This window comes from Drosophila navojoa, chromosome 5 (assembly GCF_054131105.1).
Source record: "Drosophila navojoa isolate 15081-1374.11 chromosome 5, UAZ_NAV_1.0, whole genome shotgun sequence".
Classification (NCBI taxonomy): domain Eukaryota; kingdom Metazoa; phylum Arthropoda; class Insecta; order Diptera; family Drosophilidae; genus Drosophila; species Drosophila navojoa.
The window spans coordinates 22257836-22284400 of record NC_142893.1 but is presented as its reverse complement, the minus strand read 5'-3'; the positions used below and the strand labels follow the sequence as shown (position 1 = coordinate 22284400).

Below are 26565 nucleotides of genomic sequence, written 5' to 3'. Positions count from 1 at the left end.
AAGAGCATTAACAGCGATTTATACCAGACCAAAGTCTTTGGGTCTCTTTTTTTAAAGGTTTTTTGTTTTTGTTTTTGGTTGCTTTTTTTCGGGCCTGCATCTTTCGGAATGCGGCAGTCATCTTCAGTCGCGGCACTGCAACTGCAAATGCAACTGAAACCTCATCTTTTGCTTTGCATACCCTGTAGTAGCATGGCAGAAGGGTATTGCCGATTGATATGTTATTCGATATAGCTTCTTTCTTTCCCATAAATTAAATTGATAAATAAACAGTAATCGATAAATCCTTTAATATAATTCTTTAAACTACTTCTGTACTAAAATCGATACTCACCGAGGGTTACATCGAGGCTTTGTAGGCTATAAGATATTATAGAATACATTTTAGAATTTATTAAATATGTTAATCGGTCACGATAACTTATAATCGATAATTAAAAATATATTAAGATTGTTATTAGGACTAAAAACAGTTTGAGTTAGCTGCTGACATAGAGCTTTAGGTTAGTATAAAACACTTTTTAGCAAGTATTAAAAATATTAACGATTATTATCTATAAATTTCTATCACATCAAATCGACAATCGCTATTCTTAAATGGAATTGAAGTGCATAACATCTGTTGCTAGTTTTTTAAAGGGTATCTTTCGCAGTGCTAGCTTTTTTAAAGGGTATCTTCTAGTGATTGACCGCTCAGGTTTTGGCTCAACGAAAATGTTGGCCAAGTCATCCTTATCATCATTTGCTCTTTTAGCATTGCATTTCACTTTGCTTTCGGATGGATTCGCTGCGGCTACTTCGATTGAGTAGCTGTCCGCATTTCTATCTGCATTTGTCGCCGGGTAACTGCCTGAGTGTGTGTGTGTGTGTGTGTGTGTGTATGTGCATCTGTGTGTTTGTGTGAAGCTATTTTTGGTGCTTCTGCGGCTCTGTTCGAGTGCAGCTTTTGTGGTGAAAGCGCAACGCATTCGGCTTGTTGCCTGACCATAAACCCGACTCGACTCGATTCGATCGACCCACATCCATATCCAGTTTTGCGTGTCGAAGAACCAGCTGCATCTTATCAAAGATCATATCAATGTCAAGTGGCAGCTCACATACACACACACACACACACTCACATACACACACTCTCAATGCGCAAACAAAAGTGTCCAGAATTAAGAGCCGAAAACTAAGTAGCTCAAATATTTAGACAATTTCGTACACTAATTGGGCCCATCAGCCAGAGACCTGCGCCTAATCGCTGCTGGGCACAAAACAAATATGGAAATCTAACAAACACGCAGACAACACACACACGCACACACAGCTAGCTGCTCAGACATTAAGACGAGACGAGACTCAGACGTGGGGCAGGCCCAAACAATGCTAAACAATACAAAAAAAAAAAGTAGAATTAAATGAAACGAAAGATACGCATCTGTATCCGTAGCTCAGCCTGTGTGTCTGCGGCTACGGCTACTGGACCAAACTGAACAAAAGACGGCTCAATTGTGGCTAGGGATCAGCATTGCGCTGCCTACCTGTCAAGCAAAAGATATATGTTGGTATACACTGTACAAAAAGGTGAATGAAATATGTCAAAAATCGGCGTATCAATATATATACATATATATTATATAAAAATATATATATAAATATAGTTTAAGTATTGTTAATTCACTTTTGGTTCGATTTTGATTTTATTGAAACTTCAATTCAAGAATTTTTTGCTGTGCATGCCCCATTCCTCTTATGGCTCGTTTGCTCTGGCTAGACATCAATCATAAATTTGAAGATCTAAGGCCAATAAGAATTGTGAGTTGGCAGCGGAAATGAAGCTGAGCTTTGACCGCTCAACGTTAACTGTAATTACGCACGCAGATAGACGGACACACGGCAATAGATACGCAGCTATATCTGCAGATACATTCGTATCTCATGACGCACAAACTTGTTATATGCAGCGACAGCGGCAGTGGCAGCGGCAGCGGCAGCAGAGGCAAATGCCCACAAATAGCCGCATAATGACCTTGTTACTCAACTGTCAACTGTCAACACACGCAGCAATAACAACAACAACGTCAACAACAACAATAGCCGTAGCAGCAACAGCAGCAGTAAGAGCAACAGCAACAATCAATACCTAGCCACAATTTATAGTTGTCGTATCTTTGGCCATAAATTGGAGCGCCTGGCACATGTCACGCAGTCACAAGGCAGCCCAAAGACAGCCCACAAGAATGTTGACCAAATGGGGCAAAAGCCATCGCTCTATAAAGCAAGGATCAATCAACAGAAAAATACAATAAAAAGTAAAAACAATATAAAATCCATTTATTGTTGGTTCTGACGGCAAATCTTTAGGCAGCTCACTCGGAATTTGCATAAGAATAAGATGAAGAGTTGATTGAATAAAAGTGCACAAAGGCTTAACTAGTTGGGAGCCTAACTTATAAATAAAATAATAAAATCTGTTGGCTTTTTACCATGAGCATTTACTGACCATAAACTTGCTTAAGAATATTTAATTAAAAATAAAACAAGTTAGAGCTCTGATGTGGGCGTTCTCTAGTTTCATTTTATTTGCTGACAAATTAATAGGAGAGGCCAAAAGATATATAAATGTTACTCTGCCAGACTATATAAGTTTTACCCGATTGGCCATGCCCGCAGTAGGCAATATATTTATTGATGCTACATATATTAGAAAGTAACAGCATTTCGGAGGTACCGGAAGAATCATTCTAGTGGACATTTCGATAAAATTTTGACACTGTATCAGAGTGGCGATTATGAATTTAAAAATTCAAGACTCAAGCTTTAAATGGATTGTCCATCTATCTAGATTTTGCAAGCCAATATGTTCATTTTATTTCGTGAATGAGTGGGAATCTATTTTTTTTAGATTTACTTTAATCTGTTCAGTCAAAAATCATATTTAATTATAGAAAACTGAGAATTAATTTAATAATTTCTTTATCATTCTTACTGATTCCAGAAAAAATATTTATTAAAGAAAGAATAAAAGTAATTATATCTGATATTCAAATTCTATTTTCAGCATTAGCACTTCTTATCTCCATTTCCTAAGAATTGTATATATATAAGGGTCATGAAGTACTTCATCTGGCATTTCAACTTCCTTTACTTGGGCAAACTAATGGCATAATTTGACTTCATTTACTTCCCAGTTGCTATCCATGCCTATGTCTTGTTGGGTAATTTCTACATTTTAGACTTTTGGCTTAATTTGACAGTCACTAATGCGTCTAACTGAGCCATTTCCTCATCTTAACTCTGTTCTCACTTAGTTGTACTAATTTAATTCTTGATCCACTGCAAGAGTCATGATAATTTTCGCGTCTTCCCACAAATTTTTTGATTATCTGCTGTCATTTGAGCAAGCGAAAAGTCATTTTATTCGCTGTACCCGAATGGTTGTCATTTTATTCATTACCAACTCAGTCAGCTGGGTCACTTTAACCGAAAATTTCTTGGCCGAGTCCGCACCTGCTCGCGCTCTGCTTTGCTCTCTGCTGTGATTTGTGTGAAAAGCAAGTCATTTTATTAGCTGGCAACTAATTTAACGAGTTTTGTTTGTTTGTCCTCGCCTCCGTGGTCACTTTAATTACAATTTGCACTCGCCCCCTCTGAATTTTCCGCCGCCAGAGCGAATTTGTTAACGTGATTAATTGCAGCTGGCGTCACATCTTATCTCGCTTCTCACTTTATTTCACTCACGTCCAAAGTCCACGTGTCGTCCTCTGCTGTCAAATTAATGCGCCTTCGAGCGGTGCATTGCCTGGCTACGCTCGCGAGTACCTCGCAGTGCCACTTGTTGCACACGCTGCTCGGCTGCCACATGTGGCAGCCCCTTCTGGTCGTGATGTGCCTTGGGTCAGTCTTGAGTACTTGCCGGTGGTTGGTTCGCAGTGGAGAGTTTCGTTTCGAGTGCTGCATAAAAACGCTTATCGCGCTGAATATTTTGTTGTATTGTTTACGCGGCGGGGGCCATAAAATATGACCAGCACCAGCAATGACAACAACAACAAAAACAACAACTACAGCAGCAGCAACATCAACTCGGCAAATACAAATAGTTGGCGCGATATCTGACGGATACACACACAGGCAGCGATTTCCTCGTTGTTGCTAGCTCGCTTATTGTTTTATTTCATGTTCTTCCTTTGTGTATTTGCTTTGTGTGTGTGTGTGTGTGTTGGGATGGGTTTAAACATACAATGGGCGGCAGCAGAAATAAGAAGAGTCTTAACAAGTAATGAATTACGCGAGAAGGAACTTGCCCCGAAAAAACATAAGTATATATATTATATATGCATGTGCTCCATGGAGAGTGGATATCTGAAATACACAATAAGAAAAAGTTGGCTAATATTAAGTAAACACTAGAGATGGAGAAAGAAAAGCGATAGGAGAAAAAGAGAGAAAGAGCGAGCGGGATAGGAGCAGAAGAGAAGATTCATATGCCAATATGTGATATAGAGACATATAAATATATAGTTGGGGAAAATAGAGACGATACCTTTGCCGCTTTGGTCTATCTATCTATACCTCGTTTAATAGCTCTATATCTCATATCTTTCTAAAGATATAGACATACATAAGTAATTTAGATAAAAAGATATATGTATGTGTATATCTTCATAAATGTATAGACATACATAGATATAAGATATGTGTATACATAAAAAACAGAACACAAAAGATAAAAAGTTGCATAGGTGCACATATCATATAGAGATAATGACATGATAAAAGTACAAATAGAGACATAGAATATTCAGTCTAAAGCTATTTAGCGACTCAGTAAATGTTTTAGTAAAATTTTTATAAAACTGTCAAGCAAATGAACAAACCCCATTTGAAGCTTAAAAAAGAATGATTTATGCAAAATGTATTTCGTTCACACCCCAAACTTTTGTGCAGTGCACGAGGAAAGAAAGAAAGAGCTCTCGAAAAGTTTTGTTGTATTGTATGCGAATTAGTTGTTATTATCAGGATGAGCACAGAGGAAGCTGTAGCTAGTTGGGAGTATAGAACATAATTCTAAGGCAAGTTTTGACAAAAGGTCGACGTGCTTGTTCTCAATAGTTGTTGTCGGTCGTTTCCATTGTTGTTGCCGTGGGTTGTTAGTTGTTATGTGCTAAGTCGACAGCATTGTGCGATAGTCAAACAAAGTTTCAGTTGTTGTGGATGTAACAGTTGCGCACTTTGCGAAAAATATTTTAGTATTTGCTTTTAAATAGTTTTTCCCATAAAACTCAATTGGATTTTATAAAGAAAAAACCAATACATAAAATATAAACATAAAGATGAACGTTTCTAATGACGCAAACTAACCTTCGGTAACAAATCAAGTTGGTCGCACAAAGAGACAGCTAACAACAACAACAACAACAACAACATTAACAGTAACAACAATCAAGCAGATGATTTAATAAGGCAAAAGGCCAGCCAAGCAAACCTGTTGCAATGTTTTTGGTGCTCACTGTATGCGCCCGCTTGACTAGTTTTTAGTCTCTCTCTCTCTCCCTCTATATATATATATTTATTATATTCATAATGTCCATGCATATAGCTCGCTCTATGACTCTGAACATGGCTCTACGGCTCTATAGCTCTGCTTGTAGTTGTCTTTTTTCTGTGCTGGCATTAGCAATGAATGCTTATTAAACCGTAACCGCAGCAGCGCCAATAGCAACAACTTGGCCAGGAAAATGCCAATGCGAATATGGCTAGAGCCAACTGTGAGTCGAGTGTGGTTTGAGCATTTTTCTCTTGTTTTTCACTATTTGGCCAGTGACAGTTTGATGAGCTGATAAAAAATGCGAATTGCAAACACAATGAGTCCGAGATGAGCAGCTGATGGCAATTATTTTTATTATAATGATGGAATATAGTTAAGAGCTATCAGGCTGATATTTTTTTAATGACAGTGAATACGATGGCCTTCGGCTAAGACAATAAAAAGGTATATCCCAAATTGGGATTTGCAATCGAAATAATATTCAGCAGTAAATTTATGTAATAGAAAGTAAAAAATAAAAGATAAGCGGATGCAATAGGCAAGCCTTGGAATAACTTTCATGACCTATTTCGAAGTGTTGCCATAATATGCCATAATAAATAATTCGAATATATAAAATATGATTAAGATTTAAGTAGATATTACTTGTGTTGATATAAAATAAAATTAACCTTACCTTTATTTATTGCTTACAGTTTTATTATCTGTTAGTTGAGTACATAAAAATTGAAATTTTTGATAAATTAAAAATAATAATAAAAAAAAATAAACGATTTTTAAATTTTTAATTGCTCCGGTGAATAAGAAAAATATTAAATATTATTCTTAGCTATAAACACAAATAATTCGAGCTCTTTAACGATCTAGCGACCTAGCAAACATTCACTATCTTACAATAATTCTAGAAATATACTATAATACGAAAGTGTAGAAAGAATTCCATATAAAATATGTACATACAACACTGAGTCAAACTGATGAAGCTTTCCCCAATTACTACTTTATTATTTTATTTTTTTTAATTTATTACTTTATTGCTGAAAAAATACCTAAAGCAAATATTATTATAATATTTAAATTGAACTCTTTCAATTTCACACTAGAACTGAATAAAACATGAAAAGTGCAAAATTTTAAAAGAAATTTAAATATTTTATATACATGTCTAGCTGATGAACTTTTAACAAAACAGCAATATGATTTTGTGTCCAAAATTATTATTCTTTGTTAGTCTAATAAATAACTGAAGCAAATATTATTTTTATAAAAAACACCGGAAAGTGATTCACAAAAAAAAAAAAATAAATAAAATGGGTGAAGATTGCTCTTGATGTAGCTCACGCTCTGACGCTAAGTCTTAAAGTCTACATTTGAGCAGCATAATGTAAATGCCAAGTTTGGCGTTCATGACGAATTCATTATACCCTACGCTGTGTGCGTGTGTGTGTGTGTGTGCGTGTGTGCGTGGGGCAGGAGAGGAGCCGGGCATTGCAACACTTTAGAAGCAAACCGTATTGACGTATTGACGCATTTGCGGCCTTCGGGCATTAAACTTTGCCGCTGTGCGCCACGGGCGATGCTTTTTTTGATTGTTGTTCAACGATTGTGGCAAATGTTGCATCATCATTAACACACACACATACATGCATACATATACACGCTCAATTGTTCAATTTGTTACTGCATTCAATAGAAAACGCATCAAATGCAAAGTCATCAGCCATTGCTGCTGCTCCAGCTGCTGCTGCTTCTTCTTCTTCTTCTGCTTCGACTCACCTTTTTGGCTCTGGCATTTTTCTCATTTACAAATGTTAATGGTTAATACACTGCAACGAGCCCTCTGCAGATGGGGCCACAGGCTTGTCTCTGAGCCAGGGTGCAGGCCATGAGTCAGCTAACCAAAAATGTCAGCGACAAAACGTTAGCGTTTTCAGCGAGCCGTTAAAATGGGCCGCGGGCAATATGGTTAACTGCGTTGCTATACCCTGTAAACTGTGTGAAGTGATTAATGATCAGCTAAGCAGCAAGCTGAAGTTAGTGAGATGCACCAGGCTGGAGCATGTTTACTTTACTTACTGTACAGGGTATAATCTTGATGTTTAATATGTTTAGTAAAATGTAAATGAATTTTGTTTTTAATTAGTTACTTTTATAACAGGAAACAAGTTTATTAAACAGAGAAAGCTACTCAAGCTCTTTTATAGGGTAGCTGTTGGGTGCGGCACGCCCTACACTGCACACTCTTACTTGTCATTGTTGTTGTTGTGGCTGTTGATGCCTGCAATTTATCACATGTTGCTGCAACAGTCGTCCGCATAAAAATTTGTAAAATGCATTCAGGTGCCGCCAAATATTTGAGGCATGCCGCGCAGTTGCAGCTAGCCTGTGCATCTGCTGCTGCCGCTGCCGCTGCTGCTGCTGCTGCTGCTGCTGCTGTTGGTGGTTTGGCAGTGTTGGCTTTACTTTCAGTAAGTCATTAACTTGCAGTTAGGTAACCGCGCAGCCAACAATCCCTGCAGCCGGGTGCATGGGAGCAGCGATGCTGTCGAGAGATGTTGTCTGCCACAGTCGGTTGATTGAGCCGTAATTAGGCAGATCTCAACGAGCTGCCGGTTGCGCTTCGGGCCAACAGCTTGGCCAGCTATGTGGGTCGTCGCTGTAAATGAATGCCCCGAAAATGTAACAGACAAAATAAAAAAGCCATATACATACATATATTTATATATTTGTATGTATGCTAAGTAAACGAAAAGCTAGCTGGCAAATCAGAACGCAACGTGCGCAGTCAATTGGCATGGAAATGGGCGGCTGGAAATTCTTGGCACGTTAAAAATTAACCAAAAAGTGAAAAAGAAGAAAGAAAGAAAGAAAAAACTAAAGTGAATGACAGCTACAACAACAACAACTTGAACTGGGCACGGCCCAAAAGGTTGACCAAGAAACGACGTGAAGCGCGTCGTCCGAGTCGCAGGTGAACAACCGTCTGATTGCCTTTTGAAGATTTTTACAGCTATTTATTTACGCTGGCCCCATAGTACCTTTCTCTCTCTCACTTTCCCTCTCTCCTTCTCTCTCTGCTCTCTTTGTTTCTCTCACGTTTGTTTGTTAACTGCTTGCTGCTGACACCCGGTTTGTTTTGCAAGCTTCTGTTGACTGAGCGCTCTTATTATATTTGACCATTTGTTTATAAACAAATGCGAACACAACACAACAACAAAAGCAACAAAAGTGTGGAAACATAAGGAAAAGCACAAAATCCATTTGCGAAATGGAAATGGCTAAATTTGCGACTGAGAAAAATGTGAAGTATTAGGGAAACGAACTTTAAATAAGGAAAGAGAAACCAAACTGGCTTGTTATATAATAAAGAAAAAAGAATCTCGAAAACATTAAGTAATTTTAGTTAATGAAAGAATTTATGAGTGCTATTTATACATTTTATATAAACCAAATTAATAAATAATTATAACAAGAAATATAGTATTGACATACATACATGTAAATAAATAACATGTAAATATAATATAAATAAATATTAAATATGTATTATCTCGTTTTGGTATTTCTAACACAGTTGTGTATAATCTATTTGAACGTCAGTCAGTATGTATATAAAAAAAAACTACAGAAAGCAATATCTGAAGCTTGTGGACTGCTAAAAATATTAAGGCACGGCATTCGTAGTGCTATCTATGTGGAACGCCATAATTTCTGTTTTGCAAAATTATTTATTATTCAAAGTAAAGAAAGTGAAGAAATAATACAACAAGTTGGAGTAAACTAACAATGTCTCCATCTGACTAACTTTTTCGTATACTTTGTATTAAAAACGATAAGAGTTTCATTATGTCATATGATATTTTAAGATTATTCTATTGAGTAACAGAATTATTTCCAAGAATGCCTTTTAAGCTTGATATTCTTCTTTAGGCCTTTCGTTTTTATTTTAATTTGAGCCACAGTCTTCAACAAGTTCTTTGACAATGAACTAAGCCCTAAGCTTCATTGTGTTTGTTGGCATTGAAACTCAATAGCTTACCTTGTTCATATATATATTATGTATATATTATATATATATTATATATTATATTATATATTATTAATTTTGGCTAGCCCAATTTGAGCTGTATTCAAATCTCGCTCTTTTTATCTCAGGCACTTGATTATGCTGTCCATAAGGCGCAGCAGCTGGTTTCCCCGCAGCTAAAATAGCCCCAAGTTAATATTGAAAAACCACATTTGTACGCAAAACATCGTTACTCTACGAGAGGGTCAAAAACGGAAAACGAAAAGATAAAAGATAAAAAAGTTTTGCTAAAATAATAAAAGAAATAAATATAAGTTTTGACTTGGCAATTTGTTGGGTTATGCAATGCCAATGTCTTCATCAATGAAACTAAATGCTTCGTGTGATTTTTACAAATGTTTGCCTTAGTCATCGTCATCATCATCATCATCATCTGCTGCTGCTGCTGCTTCTTCTTGATTATTAGCTGGAGCATCTAAAGGCACTTTCACTAACTGCTTTGCTTGCCCTCCGGCCCGCTCCATAGGGACTTTGGCTTGATTATGATTGTTATTATAGCTGTTGTTTTTGTTGTTGTTTTTATTTTTGTTGCTGTTTTTGTTGTTGTGTAATATGCTTTGAAAGAAACTTTATATGCATTATGCTGACCACAAACATATTAAATGCCAGTTGATATCACCAATGCACAAAAACAATAAATGTTTACATACGTCTGCGTTCGCCTGTAGCGATTACGATGCATTTACATATATACACACATATATATAATATTTTTATCTACATATATATATTTTATTTATTTTTTATTTAAATAGTTTGTTATCTAGCTTCAAAGCGGAAATATCCATTCATTGTATATCTGTGTACGGGTTTGTGTGTGTGAATTATTATTTAGTTCATATTGCCCATAGGTTTCAGAGATTCATTTGCTTTGCTTTTGAGCGTATGAATGCAAACAATTCCAAAACTGTAATAAAAATTAAAATACAAATAACGAAAAATTCTGCAAAATATTTGTCATGTCACAGCAAGTAAAAGCAACAGAAGCAGCAACAGCAACGACAACAACATCAACGACAACAACATCAACGACAACAGCAATATCAGTCACAATTTTAGCACCGAAAGGGCAAATATTTGTAAACAAAGTGTATAAATAATAATGCAAAAGGCAGCAAGCACAACTTGCACAATTTCATGCCATATGAAATGTATTTAAATAGACTCGTGTACATTTTTCAAAACACCCTGTACAAATGTAAAACTGCCAAATAGGGTATACTGAGTTTTCATTAGGCTTCTGGCTAAGCCCACATAATATGCACTACTGATTGATTCACATTGATTGACGTCCTTTAGAGCAGCGAATATAATAGTACTGCTGATTTACTTGTGTGTTGATTGACTGACTGACTAATTGATTGATAAATTCTTTCATTCGGCTATCTCTTCACGTAATAGAACTGATTGATTCATCGGCCGAAGGGCTGTATTAGTGATTGATTGACAAACTAAATTGACAAAAAAATATTATATTTTTATATCTTAAAGCTACAGTGGTTGATTGATGATTGATTCAGTCGTAAATTTAGTTAATTAATTGACTGATAATAGATTAACAGCTAGCAATTGTTTTGTTCCCCAACCTCATTGTAAGTTAATTACGATTGATTAATGATTGACCGATTGACTAAGATATATGTCTATTAATTCCCATAACGAATTTTCCATCGACTATTAAAATGTCATTGATCTTAACTATATACTATATGTATATTGAGACATCTTATTCAAGTAAAAGCTGCATTTAACTGCTAAGTTGCCCATGAATAGCTGATTGATTGACTGACTGAATATTTGTCCCACATTGTACAATAGGTAATAAATTGATGGGTTGATAAAATGTAATTAATTGCAAGTCATTACAGGGCGCAACCTAGTCAATCAGCCTCTCACCCTGTCAGATAGCTTTATTTACAAGCGAATGCATTCATTATTAAACATCCATTTGTTGATTATTCATGTATTGAGCTTAAAAACACACATTATTTATATAAATATTTGCCTGAATTATTGATGACAGTTGGGCTTGTGGCTATTTAGCTGCTGACTGCTGTTAACACTCGCCAGCAGAGTTTAGTCACGCTTAATACGTGGCTATTGAAACAAAAAACAACCAGATGTTTTTCCATACATGTTTTAAAATTGATATTAAATTTACAGTTTTGTCAAGTCTCTAGGGCAGTGGATATTGATAGATATGACGGTTCATTTGGCTTTCTATTAAACAAATTCTCTATCGCTTCAGCGCACAAAAATGCAATTTGAGCTCTGATAAACAAGAATAGATTCGTATAGAAATCATAAAGTAAATAGTTTCAAGTGTATGCTAATTTATGTCGGAAATTTGTGCAACTGTTAAGAATGCAGTACAAGGGCCTTAAGTTGGCTTTCTTTGATATGTAATTCATTTGCATAAACTTGTCTGGCTGACAACTCACATCTACATCGGACTCTACCCAATGGCTGCTGGCGCCTGCAAATGCTTTCTGGTCTGGGCCCTTTTAGGAAAAGTATCTAACGAATACACAAGAGGCACACGCATTCTTGAGATACGAGTTTGAGGCAGACTTTCAAGCGAGTGGGCAGTGACTTTGTGAACTGCCAGCCCTGTATGTACCTGGCTGCGGTCCCTTGTTGGGTTTCTCGGGCGTTCAAGACGTTGCTCACGTCTCGCTGAAAGTTTTTACAATCGCAACTAATTAGCAAATGTATGCTAATTTCCTGTTTTCAGCTGTAACCAATAGAATTACAAACTGATGCACGTATCGCTTTATGCAATTAGCTGCAACTGACATATGTTAACAACAGAGAGGCAGAAAACGCTGTTATCTACGGTCTGCCGGGCTGAAATACACTTGCAGAAAATATGTTTGCCCCACCAAATGTGTAACTTTGGGTTTGTATGCGCGATCGAATACGTTATGCATACGATATGGTGAAATGCTGCCTTGATGTTATCTGAGAGAGAGTCGATCGACTATTCTTTACGAGAGTTGGAATATCAAAGTTTGCCTTGCCAGCTTGGTATGGGTGGACAGAAAGTCAAAATCCGGAGCGAAACACGTTCAGCTTTGCCTTTGTTTGCCCAGCGGCCAATCAACATTTATATGCCTACCAGAATAGTTCTTTTCATCAGAAATTTTATTGGATCTGCTCGTTTATTTCCATACTAGTTAGGCAACTGCTTTGGCAAGTGTATAAATAAGCCCATTCGCGTATTTCATAATGAAGTTGTTGTGGAGCAAACGCCCCGAACAAAAGGATGGCTCACAAAAGGCCGTTCTGCGCTCGTTTATCACATCAGGTTCTGCCCTCCCATGCCCGTCTTAATATGTTGGTAGCCCTGGTATAATTACTAGTCTTATGCAGCTGCAGCCAGAGGTCGAGGCTGGGCAATTGCGCTCGTATTTAGCTTTTGGCCCGCTGCAGCTCCTGCAATCGATTTGAGTTATTGATTGTAACGACGACGACGACGTTGACTCCTCTATGCTATGATTAATTTAACGTTGAGTCAGGCTTTTGGCTTGGCTTTTGATTTGAAAAATTAGTGCATGGAAAAACAGTAATACAAAAAGAAAAAAAAAAAAAGTGGAATAAAAGAGGAGCGCATGAATTGGCAACTGCAAATGAACATAAATCAAACAGTTGGCTGATTGCATTCGAAGTGCTCACAAATTGCATGATTTGCAATTTCTGTGCTGCAACAACGACGGCAGCACCAGCACCAGCACCAGCATCAGCATCTGAAAGGGACTCCAGTTGCAGCATTCCCCGGATGCTGACACGACTTGTCCGTGCTTCGTGTGTTGCACTTGGCCGCGGACCTCACGTTGTATTTACGTTGCGCAAATAATTCGCATTTTTGCTGCAAGTCGCGACTCTTTGCGACTGCACATGAAATTATTGCCTGGCATTTTTATTTGCCTTTTTATTGTCGGCCGTCCATTGTCCTGGCGGACAGCGTTTATTGTTTTGTAATTAAATTTGTCGGTTAAGCCAACAGCTGCGCCGCATGCACTGCGCCGTGGCATGCCCCAACATGTGGCAGACCCATTGCTGAGCCCACTAAATCTTCATTTCCTTCGAGTGCCGTCTAAGCCCAAGACAAATCACTTGATTCGGGTTAACTTTTGTTGAGCTTTGCAGAAACCAGCTACGAAATGGCCCAAAACTAAATTATGGCCAATAAATTAGGCCAGCTACACGTTCTGCTGCCAATTCGTATATGGGATCTGCTTTGATTTTAGGAATACATATCTGTATACAATTATCATAATATCGGGAATATTTTATATTCCATATACAAATATGTAAATGCAAAGCGAGTGTTATGCATATTTTAAGAATCGTTGATCTTCTACGCTGCTGATCTCATGCTCATCAAAACTTATTCAATAGGCTTAAGTGGCCTTTCTCTCTCTCTCTCTGTCTCTCTATCTCTTTACTCTTGAGGATTGATTTCTTTGATATCAAATTGTCCTTTTCTAATCAGCTTTGTTGTTCTAACTTTTTGAAAAGTTTTTTTGCTATCTCCACTTAAAGATTTTATGAAAAGCCTAAAGCTAATTTGACTTGTTCTTATGACTATCTTTCTCGTTTTCTCTCTCTCGTTATTTTTTATAGCTTAGCTCTAGACAGCATTAAGTTGTTCCATTCCTTTTCTATGCGTCATTCTTAACAGTCTTAACAGATGTTTTCATCCAAATGCCAAATCTTTATGCACTCCAGGGACTCAGGCGTGGCAATGGGCTTTAGTTAGCCGGACAGTCGTTAAAGCCAAGTCCATAAGCCAGGCCAAAAGTACATGGCGCTAGCCAAAATCAATAAACATAAAGGCCTGGCAAATTATACGATGTCCGAGAGAGAGAGAGAGAGAGAGAGAGAGAGAGAGAGAGAGAGAGAGAGAGAGAGAGAGAGCGCAGTTTGAGAGGTTGGGTGAAAGAGTGTGAGACAGTCACAATCCAAAACAGGTTAGCCGGCTATGTAAATATGTATTAATATTCAAAAGAAGCGATTGCGTGTACAATATCAACAACAACAACAACTAGTGTAAATATGCATACGACCTTCGTCTCGGATGATGGACAGCCGAACGTAGCGAGAGCAAAGGGTATATGTACATTGGTTAAGGTATATACTATATGCATGTAAATTGTGTTTTATTGAGTTATTGGTCCCGTGTCGAGTGTGCGTCCTCCAATCAGTTGCAAGGGTCATAAATTGGAATTAAAATCAGCAATTGCAGCAATTAATTGCGCTTAATCAAGACGTTGAACGATGGGCCAGCAGCAAGCAGAACTATTTGAGAACGATAGAGAGAGAGAGAGAAACAGAGAGAAACAGAGAGAGAGAGAGAGAGAGAAACAGAGAGAGAAAGAGAGAGAGAGGGAGAGTCATCGAAACAGAAGTAAATAATATTATGGGCCTATCGAAGCTATTTTTATGGCCATCATTGTGCGAAGGCCCAAAACAGAATGAAATGCCTCGAGCCAAAAAAATAAATAAATATGTATACAAACAAAAAATATACAGAGACAGAAAAAAGCAAAAAGAACTGAATTTAAACCAAACGAAGTAATGGCCAAGAGGCATTCTGTTTATGTGCGTTTAAGAGTGTTTATGATCAGCAACATTTTGTGATCATTAGCAAATAATTTACGCCATTTACAGGCTAAGAGGAACAAAATAATATGAGGCTGAGAAACACTGATTTTTGGGTATTACGAAACAGTCAGCTACACTACAAATACTTTGTAAGAAAAAATATATATTTTATTACAATTTTGAAAGTATAGTTATAAATGTTGCATGGGTATACATTTTACTATATTGAATTTATTTATTTCGATTTTTATTCAGTTTTTAATTATACTCATTCACGAAGTGAATTATTATACTCATTCACGAAGTGAATTATTATACTCATTCACGAAGTGAATTAGTATATTGGTTTTGTGCAATGTCCGTCTTGCTGTCCGTCCGTCCGTCCGTCTGTCCGTCTGTCCGTCTGTCCGTCTGTCCGTCTGTCCGTATGAACGCAGTTCATTTCGCCGCTATTGAAGCTAGAGACTTGAAATTTGGAACACATACTCGTGTATAGCTCCGATTTATAAAGTGTTAAAATTTTCCCGATCCGCCTACTAGGGGCGTGGCAAATCGGAAAATGCATTTTCCGATATACCAGAAATCATGTTAGTTGAAGAGCTAGAAAGTTGAAATTTGGTATGTAGATCCGCGTTGACCCCCCAAGTCCAAAAAGCTATGGTGGATATATCTACGCCCATTGGGGGCGTGGCAAATCAGATAAAACTGTATCTCCTAAAGTTCTAAAGCTAGAACGTTGAAATTTTGCACGTGAGCTAATGCTATAATTCTATAATGACTGATGGAAAAATTTTATGTCTACGCCTACTGTGGGCGTGGCAAATCGGACCTGAAGATATAGTAATTTTTCAAATTTGGCTATATTTTAGGCACTATTGATGCTAGAGACTTGTAATTTGGTATATATACGCGAGTTGACCACCCAAGTCCAACAAGCTATGGTGGATATATATCCGCCCAAAGGAGGCGTGGCAAACCGCAAAACTTTATATCTCCTACAGTTTAAGAGCTAGAAGCTTCAAATTTGGATAGTTGAGTTACTGGTAACCTCCTCTATCGATGCCCCAAAAATAATTATCACGCCTCTTTGGGGGCATGGCATATCGAAAAATACCCTGTAATTTTCACATTTTTTGAGCGTAAGCATTCAAATTTCGCATTTACGTTACCGTTAGCTCTTTCTAAGAACTGGCCAAAAATGATGTGTCTACGGCCACTAGGGGCGTGGCAATCGGCATTTGTAGTATCAAATTACGACATTTATATGCTTGAGCTATCTATGTATGTACATGTATATACAAATAGGCTTAATAGGCATTGATAACACGGAAGGAAACATTTTTATAAAATTTAAAAATAAAATTTAAATATTTAAAAAATATAAAAGAAGCTAAAATAACAAAATTTGCAATTTACAAAAAAGAGTTTTCCGCGGGATTTGAACTCGCACCCAAGCCATGTTTGTCAAAATAACAAAAACATATTTAGCCGGCGCCTTTGCCGACAGCGCTACCGCCTACTGTCAACAATAGTAATTAAAATGAAATCCAAAAATAAGATTCTTGTTATGAGAGTAGCGGATGGTAAATTCAAAAACAAAGCAAAAACAAATCAGTCTCATTTCAACGCTAGAGTATGCATTTATGTGTACATACATACAAACATACAAATGAGCGCGTGCATAAGAAAGGCTGTAATGCTTGATGCTACATATGCGTGCAGACTTATGTATGTACATACATATACATGCATATATGCGTACATACATATATGAGGGCTTTTTAAGAAGAATAAAATATCTATTTTATAAAAAACGAAATATGTATGAAAAAAAAAAAAAACTTAACCCTGATGGGGACTTGAACCTCCGCCACTCTAACATAACTTGCGACGCCTTTAGCGCCCACGCTATTGCTTTGCTTTGCAAACTGGTAGCTAAAATACAATAAGGTAATAACAGAGCGTCATCTGACAAAACTACAACAACAGCTAGAAAATCCAGAAATCATCGCAATTCTTAGAATGCTAAAGAGCGCGCTTTTGTAATGTAAGCAAACGCTAAAGAATCTGCAATAGGTGTGACCGAAAGCTATTAACGAAAATTACCATACATTTGTACTCAAAAAGTGCACGATCAATATAATAATTATCGATTACTCGATAAAAATTACCAAAAGCTACAATATAATCAAAAAGCATAATTGTTTTGTACTAATTTTTTTTTAAAGCCAAATTAAATTAAATTTACAAAGGGACTGTGAATGAGTATTTCGCAGTCGGTAGCGCCCGACTGCAACGTTCTTACTTGTTTTTATTTTTTTTTTATTTTGGCAAATGCAAATTTTTGCTGATGTGATTTAGACTATCAATCCTTTATATATTATAATGAATTCGATAAAAAATGAAAGTTGTTTTATTTATTTTATTTTTGCTTTTTTTTTTTAATATATAATCTTTTTTAATTCAATTCAAACTTAACATATTTAATTATTTTTATTTTTATTTTTACAAAACACTCTGATTTACTTGAAATTCAATCAAATATATATTATATTATGAATAAAAAAATATAATTAAAAACAATTGAATTAAAGCATTATATCTTGTTAGATGAATGCATATATATTATTCCAGTGCTAAGACTCGAATGGTCCAAAATTAAGTAAAGGCCTTAATTATCTAGCACACAGCTGCAGAGTAATCTGTATTAATTTTCTCTCCTTTGTGGGCAGCATAATGAGAGTGCATAAGTGGAGAATGCACCAACATGCGCTTGACTATAAATTCACAATTAATGCATATACAGATAATAGTTTGTCTATAGAGCATGCAGAAGATTCTTTGAATTCAAATGAATAAATATGTATATAATTAATTGCATCTGTATGAGTTGTATACTATGAGTTGCTTCATTCCTTGTATTCTCTGTTAATTAAATTGCTTAAATTCTTGTCGTCTTCAAAGTTTGTTAAAATTACACATACCTCTCATATTTATAGGGTATCTTTTAAGAGAATTTTGCAATGATTCAGCGCGCACCCTTTTTGTGTGGATCTGCTCATGTAAGCGGCTTTTGCTTATTGGGCCCAACATACATTTAATGAACTGCCAAGGCGCAAATCTTCCAACAATGTTGTTGATGTTGTTGCTCTTGTTGTTGTCGCTGTTGGTGGGCGCCGCAGAGCGTGCGAAATTTGTTTTAAAGCCTCTTAAAGGCAACAGCAGCTCAGAGCACTTGAAAACAGAAGCAACTGCCACCGCGCAGTTGCTGTTCTTGGTGCCAGCTAAATTTGTCAATTGAACTACAATTGAATTAATTATGGTCAACTGAATTCAGTCAGAAACATAAATTAGTTGGAGCTTTGCGATAAAAGAGAGAGAGAGAGAGAGAGAGAGAGAGAGAGAGAGAGAGAAAGAGAGAGAGAGAGAGAGAGAGAGAGAGAGAGAGAGAGAGAAAGAGAGAGAGAGAGAGAGAGAGAAATGCAGAGATTGAGTGCTCTAATCAAATTCATTAATTTGGCTTAGGCCCAGGCGTTTATTAATTACATTATACGTCGCTTGAATGTCGATGCCAGTTATAGTTGCTAGCCAAGTAGCCTACTGCCACGCCCTCGTCTGGCGCGAGCCACCTCATGCGTTGCTAATTAGTCTAAACTGATTAGTTATTGTAAAAAAAAAAACAAACTTGTATGCGGGTATATATATATGTGTGTGTGTGTGTGTGTGCGTGTGTTGGTCAGCGAGTAAACGTATCCAGGCGACACACACGCACGCACTTCAGCAGCAACAACTCCCACACGCTGTTGCTGGCCTCTTGTAGTTGCTATCGTCATGCGATTTTATCTACCACTCACTACAGAGACAAGTATTAAAGTAAGGCAGAAGTTGTTGCTGTTGCCAGGGCATAACACCTTGAAGCCGTTGCACATTACAGCCAACACGTAACCGGTTGGGGGCAGTCGCCAAGGTGTTGAAACTGATAAGCTGATTGACTGTATGGGTGAAAATAAAGGAGTTTAAAGGGGGAACAAAAATAAAACAGAAAAAGTTGCAGATAAATCCATTTGATATATGAAAAATGTAATGCTTGTAGAGCGGAAGACTTCTTAAAGATATCTTATGATATAAATAGAATATATTGCAGCAGAGATAGAATTCTGAGAGGTCAAAGATTGAAATTACTTTAAGTGATCTTTAGGTTCAAAGTTCTATCAGGGTTCGTTTATGACTTACTTTGTAGATAATTGTGAGGCCCAATTTCTGTTCAGTTGAACAGCACAAATAAATAATTTGAATGTTGAATTGTAGATTTTTGCTTACGATAAAATCAAAGTTTTGCATTAACACATTCTTCATTTGTATATATATAAGTTGAATGTAACAAAATAATAATTATATTGTTAAAATTTTCGTACATCTAAAATAAAATATATTGTTACTCATTTGTTTATTTGTGACTTGCTTGCTGACCTAGATAGCAATAGTATTTAGTGCCATGAAATATTTTAATGAAATTGTTTTTCGACTATAGCAATTAGAGATTTATATATATATGCGGCGCCGATAGGTGGCGATCTGTTAGGCTTTATATGGTATATAAATTACGTAATCTAATTTATGGCAAAATAATTTGCACTTATTTAACGCCAAAGCATACAATTAGAATAAATATTTATGTATTTGCGCACACATCATAAATAATTATGCAAAATATGCTGCGAAAGCTAACCTTTGCGACCGGCCGAAAGAACAGGAAACAATTGCATTTTAATTATAATAAATTAAGTTTTAGCCACGCATTTGCATAACAAAATGGCGTAAAAAACTGCGAAAAATGCGGCAGAGGATTTATTATGCGCTTGGGCTGAAACGTATTGCATTACTCGCCCATAAATTATGGCGAAAGTTAATTAAATAGAAAACAGGCATTATCGAGCAGCCGCGCTATCAGCTGATAATAAGAGCTTATCTAACTGTTACATAGACTATACTTAAATACGTGTCTGATAATTTATGGTACTCACGCATTTCTTTCTTATTTTGCAGATAAGAAGTGCTGAAGTCATTGAAAGTACATTTATTTATAAACAAATAAATAATTGATGGATCGTTGAGCGTTGAGGTGAGTGCCCAGAGAAGAAAAATCCAAATCAAATGGATACGAGCCAAACAGGAAATTGACATTCGCCCCATTTGGGTGCACAACAAATTTTTGCCAATGTCAATTTGTTGCGTGGAAAAATATAAATATAATACAAATAATAATGATAAAAAACCAAAATGAAAACAAGTTCATTGTTTTGGGCTCAAACTAATAAGCGCCGAATATGGCCAACAATTTAGCCAACTCCCGGCAGCAGTTGCCGTTGCAGTTGGCAGTTGCAGTTGGCAGTTGCAGTTGCTGTTGGCAGTTGTCTGTCTGTCCGTCTGTCTGGCTCTCGAGATGCGCCCAAGTAGCTTAACATTGTATGGCATTGTCTTTGCTGCTGGCTGCTCGCTTCTCGTTATTGTGCCAAATGGCCATAAAAGGTTAATTGGGTCCTTAGCAACTTGGCCGGCAACAAAAACAAATGATGCCAACATTCCACGCTGCTTACCTCAGCCACTGTCACTGCCCCTCGCTCCCTCTGCCGCTGTGCCTGTTGCCATGGATGTGTTTACAACTCTGCTCTGCTCTGCCCTTGCTGTGGCTGCAACATAGAAAAATCTTAATTAGTTAATTAAAACAACAAACAAAGGCCAGTGCGAGCCTCAGATCCAGACAGCGTCCACTGCAACTAGTTCAGTTGGGCTACTGCATAATTCATGCGCCTTTAATGACAACCGCAACTCGAGCAGGACACCAAAGTCAAAGACAGAGTCTAACCCGATGTTGTAGCTACACAATGAGAAAATTTACGGAATTCTCTGCTCAAATTAAGTACAAATCTTGTCCCAGTCGAAATATGTTAGACATCCACTGAAATTGAGGTAGTGCCCGAATTCCTCAACTCTCTGCCCCAGTCAATAGTCAGTCGAAGAAGACGACTTTTTCTTTGTAGAAAACAATGTGTGTTCTCTTTAGATGTTTGGTTATTAAATTCAATTAAAGTATGGCTAAGTGAAGTCTGTTTTATAATTAATTTATTCAATTTAAAGTTTAATATTTATCTCAAGTAAATTAAATTAAAATATGAAAAAATGTTAGATTGAAAGTAAAAAAGATATTTTCAAAATTTAATTCATCCTATAAATATTTTGAAAATTACTTTAGTAAATACTATATAAATACATATGTATATGTTTATTGCTCTGTTCAGTACTTATTTGATCTTAATAATAAAACGAAAGCTAGGAATAGATTGAATACAAACATACGGAGGGATTTAAACTCCAATTCAAACTCTCTACAAAAATTATCGTTAGGTGAACTAAAATAATAATCTAAAAAATACCCTGATTGGAAAAGATATTTCATATATTTGAGTATTGATATAAAAACCCATTGATAATTTTTCCAATATGACATCCCCTTTTCTCTTAGTGTAATTGCTTTGATGTTGGCTGTGCTTGTTCTTCTACTTGATGCTGTTGCTGCTGTTGTTGCTGTTGCTGTTGCTGTTGTTGTTGCAGCAGCAACAGCAGCCGTACGATAGAGACACGTTGTCTGCTATAGATCCCTAGTATGTGTGCTTGTGTGCGTGAGTGTGTGTGTGTGTGTGTGTGTGTGTGTGTGCGAGCTTGTGTTGACTCAAATCCCCGGAGGTGACATTAAACTATGAAAGGCATTTAGTTTAGCGATTTATATAGGCGACTTTTTGACAGTTTTATGTCGCTCGCTGTCCACTGGGCTGCCTTCAAGGTGCAGATTGAGGATAACGAGCTGAAAACCTATAAAAACAACAACAAGCAGAGCAAAGCAATGGGGAAGAGGCTAGAGCAACTGCAGCCTGCTTGGTTTATGCTTCATTAAATAGCCAGGCAATGTTTATATTTCAGTGGCTAAGGACCTCGTTATCCGCCTCAATCAATGCAATTGCGCGGAAGCGATTTATGGGTGCCAACTACTTGAAGCCCTCTACAGCCACTGCAATTGCAACATTTCGCTAGCCAAGTGGACAGCGAAAATAAAAACTGTAAAGAAAACCTGAAGATGTGTAGAAATCGAGAATATGGCAGCACATTTATTTGGCTTTAGCTGCGAAACTTTACGAGAGCACAGAGCACGAAATTTCATATTCTAAGCTATGCCAAAGGAAAAATATATTTATGGAGCAGTCAACTGAAAACTCAGTTGGTTTTTAATGGAATCGAAAGCTCTTAAATTCTTAAATAACAGCGAACGGAAAAGGAGATGATAAAATAGATTGCACACTTTGTCGGGGGAAATCGGGAGACGAGTAAAAAGAGAAAATTGAGAAAAGCTAATAAATTGGCTTTTTATGAGTCCTTAAATATAATATTCTTATCGTATATTCGAAATTTGTGAGAAGCTGTTGAAGGAGGAGGAAGTCAACAGCATATATAAATTATATGTGTAAATAAAATCATGAGTTAAACGAAGTCTCCCACGATTTGAGCTATCTATGTAATATTGTAGTTCAGTTCATAAATTTTCTATACAATATGTCTGCTAATAAAAGTCTATTTCCTTCGTGAGAGAATTATTTTCTATAATTAGGGAGCTTTAACTCTTAACTGCATTGACTTCAGCTTATGATTAATGTTCAGGTCTATTGGCCTTTCTATGAATACTCATTCATATCGAATGGCACTTTGCTGTGATTTAATTAAGCCGAACCATCAACATTTGACCTGAAATCAATGCCGGCAACGAGTTCAAGTTCAATTCAAGGTTAAAAAAGAGAATAAAAAGAAGCAGAAGAAGAAGCGAAGAAATGAGAAATATCTACCATGCATAGCGTTTGTTTAACTACAGGTTTAACCTCTTGACTTTGCAGATTCACACAAATTGTTTGGCTTTTAGTTAACCCTTACAGAGGAAACAAAAGCTCCAATCGTGCGATGCCATTACGGCCACAGCACGCGGGCTAACCCGACCAGTGAATGTGTTTATCCAAGTTTATATATGTATATGCATATGTGCATATATGTATGTGGGTATGTATGCGTTAGTAGGGTAGTCCGATCGGGTCTATATCACGCAACCCAAAGCTATTTGTTCTGTTGTTGTTGTTCTATTTTTTTTTTGACTATTTTTTGTGTTGGTCATAAAAAATGACCAACTGCCATTAGGGGCACAGAAATGAAACCATTTTTGTCATTTGACAGGCAATTTTCGAGCGTTACATTTTTCGATTTCTCTTTCGTAGCCCCGCCACTAGTCTCGCCCGCCGCCCCCCTCTAATTTGTGGTGCCAACGCACAACAAAATTACTCGACCCGCAGCCAGCAGAAAGAGATATGAGACTGCGAGTGTGTGAGAATGTGTTTGAGTGTGTGTGTTTGTTATGTGTGTATTCTGTCAGTTGCGCCCACAGAATGTTTTCTGGCCATAATGTGTGGACCCTTCCTTGCCTTCTCCCCTCTCACTGCTGCGTGCAAAAATCTGTGGATAGTTTATCTAGAGCTGAAAGCATTTTTCCAGCCCATGCACATTTCGCATGGATCCTTAGGCATTTCTTATGGCTCCCTTCACTCACTCCCACTCAATCCCTTGCGCTGCCTCTCTCGCTCTCTCTCTCTCTCACTCTACTAATCGAATTGCGACATTGAAATATATTGACTTTATTATCCAACCGCTGGGATGCGTGCGTGTGGGCATGGACCTATCATTTGATTAAATCTAAATCTGCTTATGAACCCAAGTTTTCTCTCGCCGGGCCTTTTCCATAATTTCCAGAAGAAAGCTGCATAAACAAAATTAACGCAGATAACTTTTTTGCAGATTTATTGCGCCAGTTGGCCAAATAGTTGGCGAATTAGTTTGCATCTTTCTATTATTTTCACTTGCCTTTTATTCAATTTGCAAAGACTTGGGCAGCCAGTTGGCCAAGGTCCAAGCAGCTTTAAGCGTGGACGGCGAAGGCGAAATGCTGGAATGAAAAGGCAAAGTGAAAAACGTGAAAAACTGCAAGTTGTTGTTGCCGTTGCTGTTGCTGTTGTTGTTGCTGTTAGGGGCAACTCTTTGCAATAAGCCTGAATAGCCGAATGAATGCCTGAATGGTTGAATGAGCGCTCGAGTGGTAGACAAACGAATAAATATGGGGGTCGAGCCATATAGCAGCCAACAGCGCTCCACGCAGCTCAGCTGACCTGGCCAAGAGAGCTGCCCCCGTCGCTGCCCATTTGGAGTCAAAGGCTGGAAATTTCATGCATATGCAAATGTAGAATTGATTTCTGTGTTGGCTGTGCTGGCTTTTTTTATGCGATATATTTGTTGGCTTTCCGTTCGCCTGTTTTGGTGGTTTTCCTCTTGCATTTCCCCCTGTTTTTGGTGGATGACCTTGCGCTTAGTCAAGTGCAAGGTTATGCGCAAGTCCAGCCAAAGACAAGTTTTCCGCTAATCAGTTTTCGGTATTCAATTAAGTAATTTGCTGCAAACTTTCAACGAGTTTTTCTCGAAACTTTGCACAAGCTTTTTTTCGGTCTCTCGGTCTGCGCATAGCTTAGCTAATCCATTGACAGCGTGTCTCAATTAATCAAGCTGAAAGCTGAAAGCTGAAAGAGTGGCAAAGAAGAGAAGAAAAAACTGCGCTTGGGCTCCATGTTTTGCCTGTAATTTCGTGCAATCATTTAATTGCGATTTAATAGCGCGCTCATCCTGTAATTTGCTTTTTTCTGCACATAATGAGAATCGCATAGAGCGGCGTTAGGTAAAAGCATTGTGAATTGTGGCAAAGCCCCAGCCAGGAGCCAATGCGTACGTGTGCGCTGGCAAAAACATTTAATTACGATTGTGAGCATAGACAGTCATGACTCTGACAGGAATCTATATACTGGATAACAGAGAAAAAACAGAGAGAGGGAGAGAGGGAGAGTGTGTGAGCCGGAGATAGTGCTATTCGTATGTGCAGCAAATTAAAGGCTATAAAAAATGCGTGGCATGTTGCATTCGCCGAGGATGCAGTTGCTATCTATCTATCGAGCTGGCCGAAATGGGGAGATCCAACAGTTGTTGCTCTCAGCAAATTAACAGTTAAGCGCCAACGGTAAATAATTGTCAAAGACAGCCGCAGCAACAGCAACAGCAAGTCGAAGTGGTTGCTATTCGTGCCCCATTTGAGTGGATGTGTTCTTGCCCCCGAATGAGGTTTGACTGGTTTCTCTGGTGGCGCATGCACCAAATAACCAAAAGGAGCTGCAATTCTCAAAGCTGAGACTGGGAAGACCTGTTGTCTACTGTTGTTGTAGCTGTTGCTGCCTTCGTGGCTAGCTGGCCAGGCTTTCTGGTAATTCTAGTCGTCGTCTCGTTGCTCGCTTGGCGGATGTGCAAATATTTTGATTAAATTTTCTCCGTGGCAACTTTCTTTGCACCAATGTGTGGCAGCTCCTGTGTTCTCTGTATGTGCGTGTGTGTGTGTGTGTGTGTGTTGCAGCTGCCGGTTTTCAGTTGCTGCAACACATTTCCTGCTTCTGCACAAAACACGTTTTAGCTTTAGCTTCTTCATCTACATTATCATCCTCATCATCATCATCATTAATATGAAGAGCATCATCATTATCTGCAGCTTCGGCCTGCTGCACGTCTTCGGCCAGTTGCGCTGACCTTTTGCTGACACGGCTCACAATACGAAATCAAAGCCAACATTGTTTCCAATTTTTACGTTCTGCCATTAATAAGGCCCGGCAGTTGTACGACATTGATGAAGTTTCCTTTCTGAGAGTTTACTTTTTTATGGAATCAATTTATTTCTTTCTTTTATAGTCGATTTTAAGTGCATTGTCTCTGGCATTGGAGCACCTCTTGATGCCTTTTGCTTTGTTGCCAAGGAATTTAATTTAAATTATTCTAATTATTTGATGCTTGATGGCTTGAGCTGGGCTCAGATTAAAATTTCGAAATTTTCTTTCTCCATATACCTAATTCAATAAGCAAAAGACATGGCAAGAAGTTTATATAAGTTTTTCAGAAACTTCAGCCCAGAGCTTGGCACCATTTACCCCGCTTTTTCGGCAAGTGCACAGCTGCGATTTGCGTCGAGTTTTGCTTCCATTTTCCCCCTAAGCTAAAAACTGTCTAAAATTGTAATTGGCTCGAGGCAAAGTTCTATTGCTGTCGCACGTAACTCATTAGCAACTAGAAATTTGGCTGGCAAAAGTTTTCGTTTTCGTTTTCGTTTTTAGTCTTTTTTCTGTTAGATGAGCTGAAATGCAAATGAATATTAAACGCAGACAGA

At 37.6% G+C, this 26565-nt stretch overlaps 1 protein-coding gene across 2 annotated transcripts in view; it reads left to right on the top strand.

The window, feature by feature from the left end:
• The window catches only part of Pgant9 (polypeptide N-acetylgalactosaminyltransferase 9), an 81206-nt gene that overhangs the window by 5512 nt on the left and 49129 nt on the right, over positions 1-26565 (top strand). For both annotated transcript variants that reach the window (XM_030382999.2, XM_030382998.2), the window contains exon 2: positions 20274-20349. The gene's annotated coding sequence lies outside the window, so the exon portion shown is untranslated. The remainder of the gene's footprint in view (positions 1-20273; positions 20350-26565) is intronic.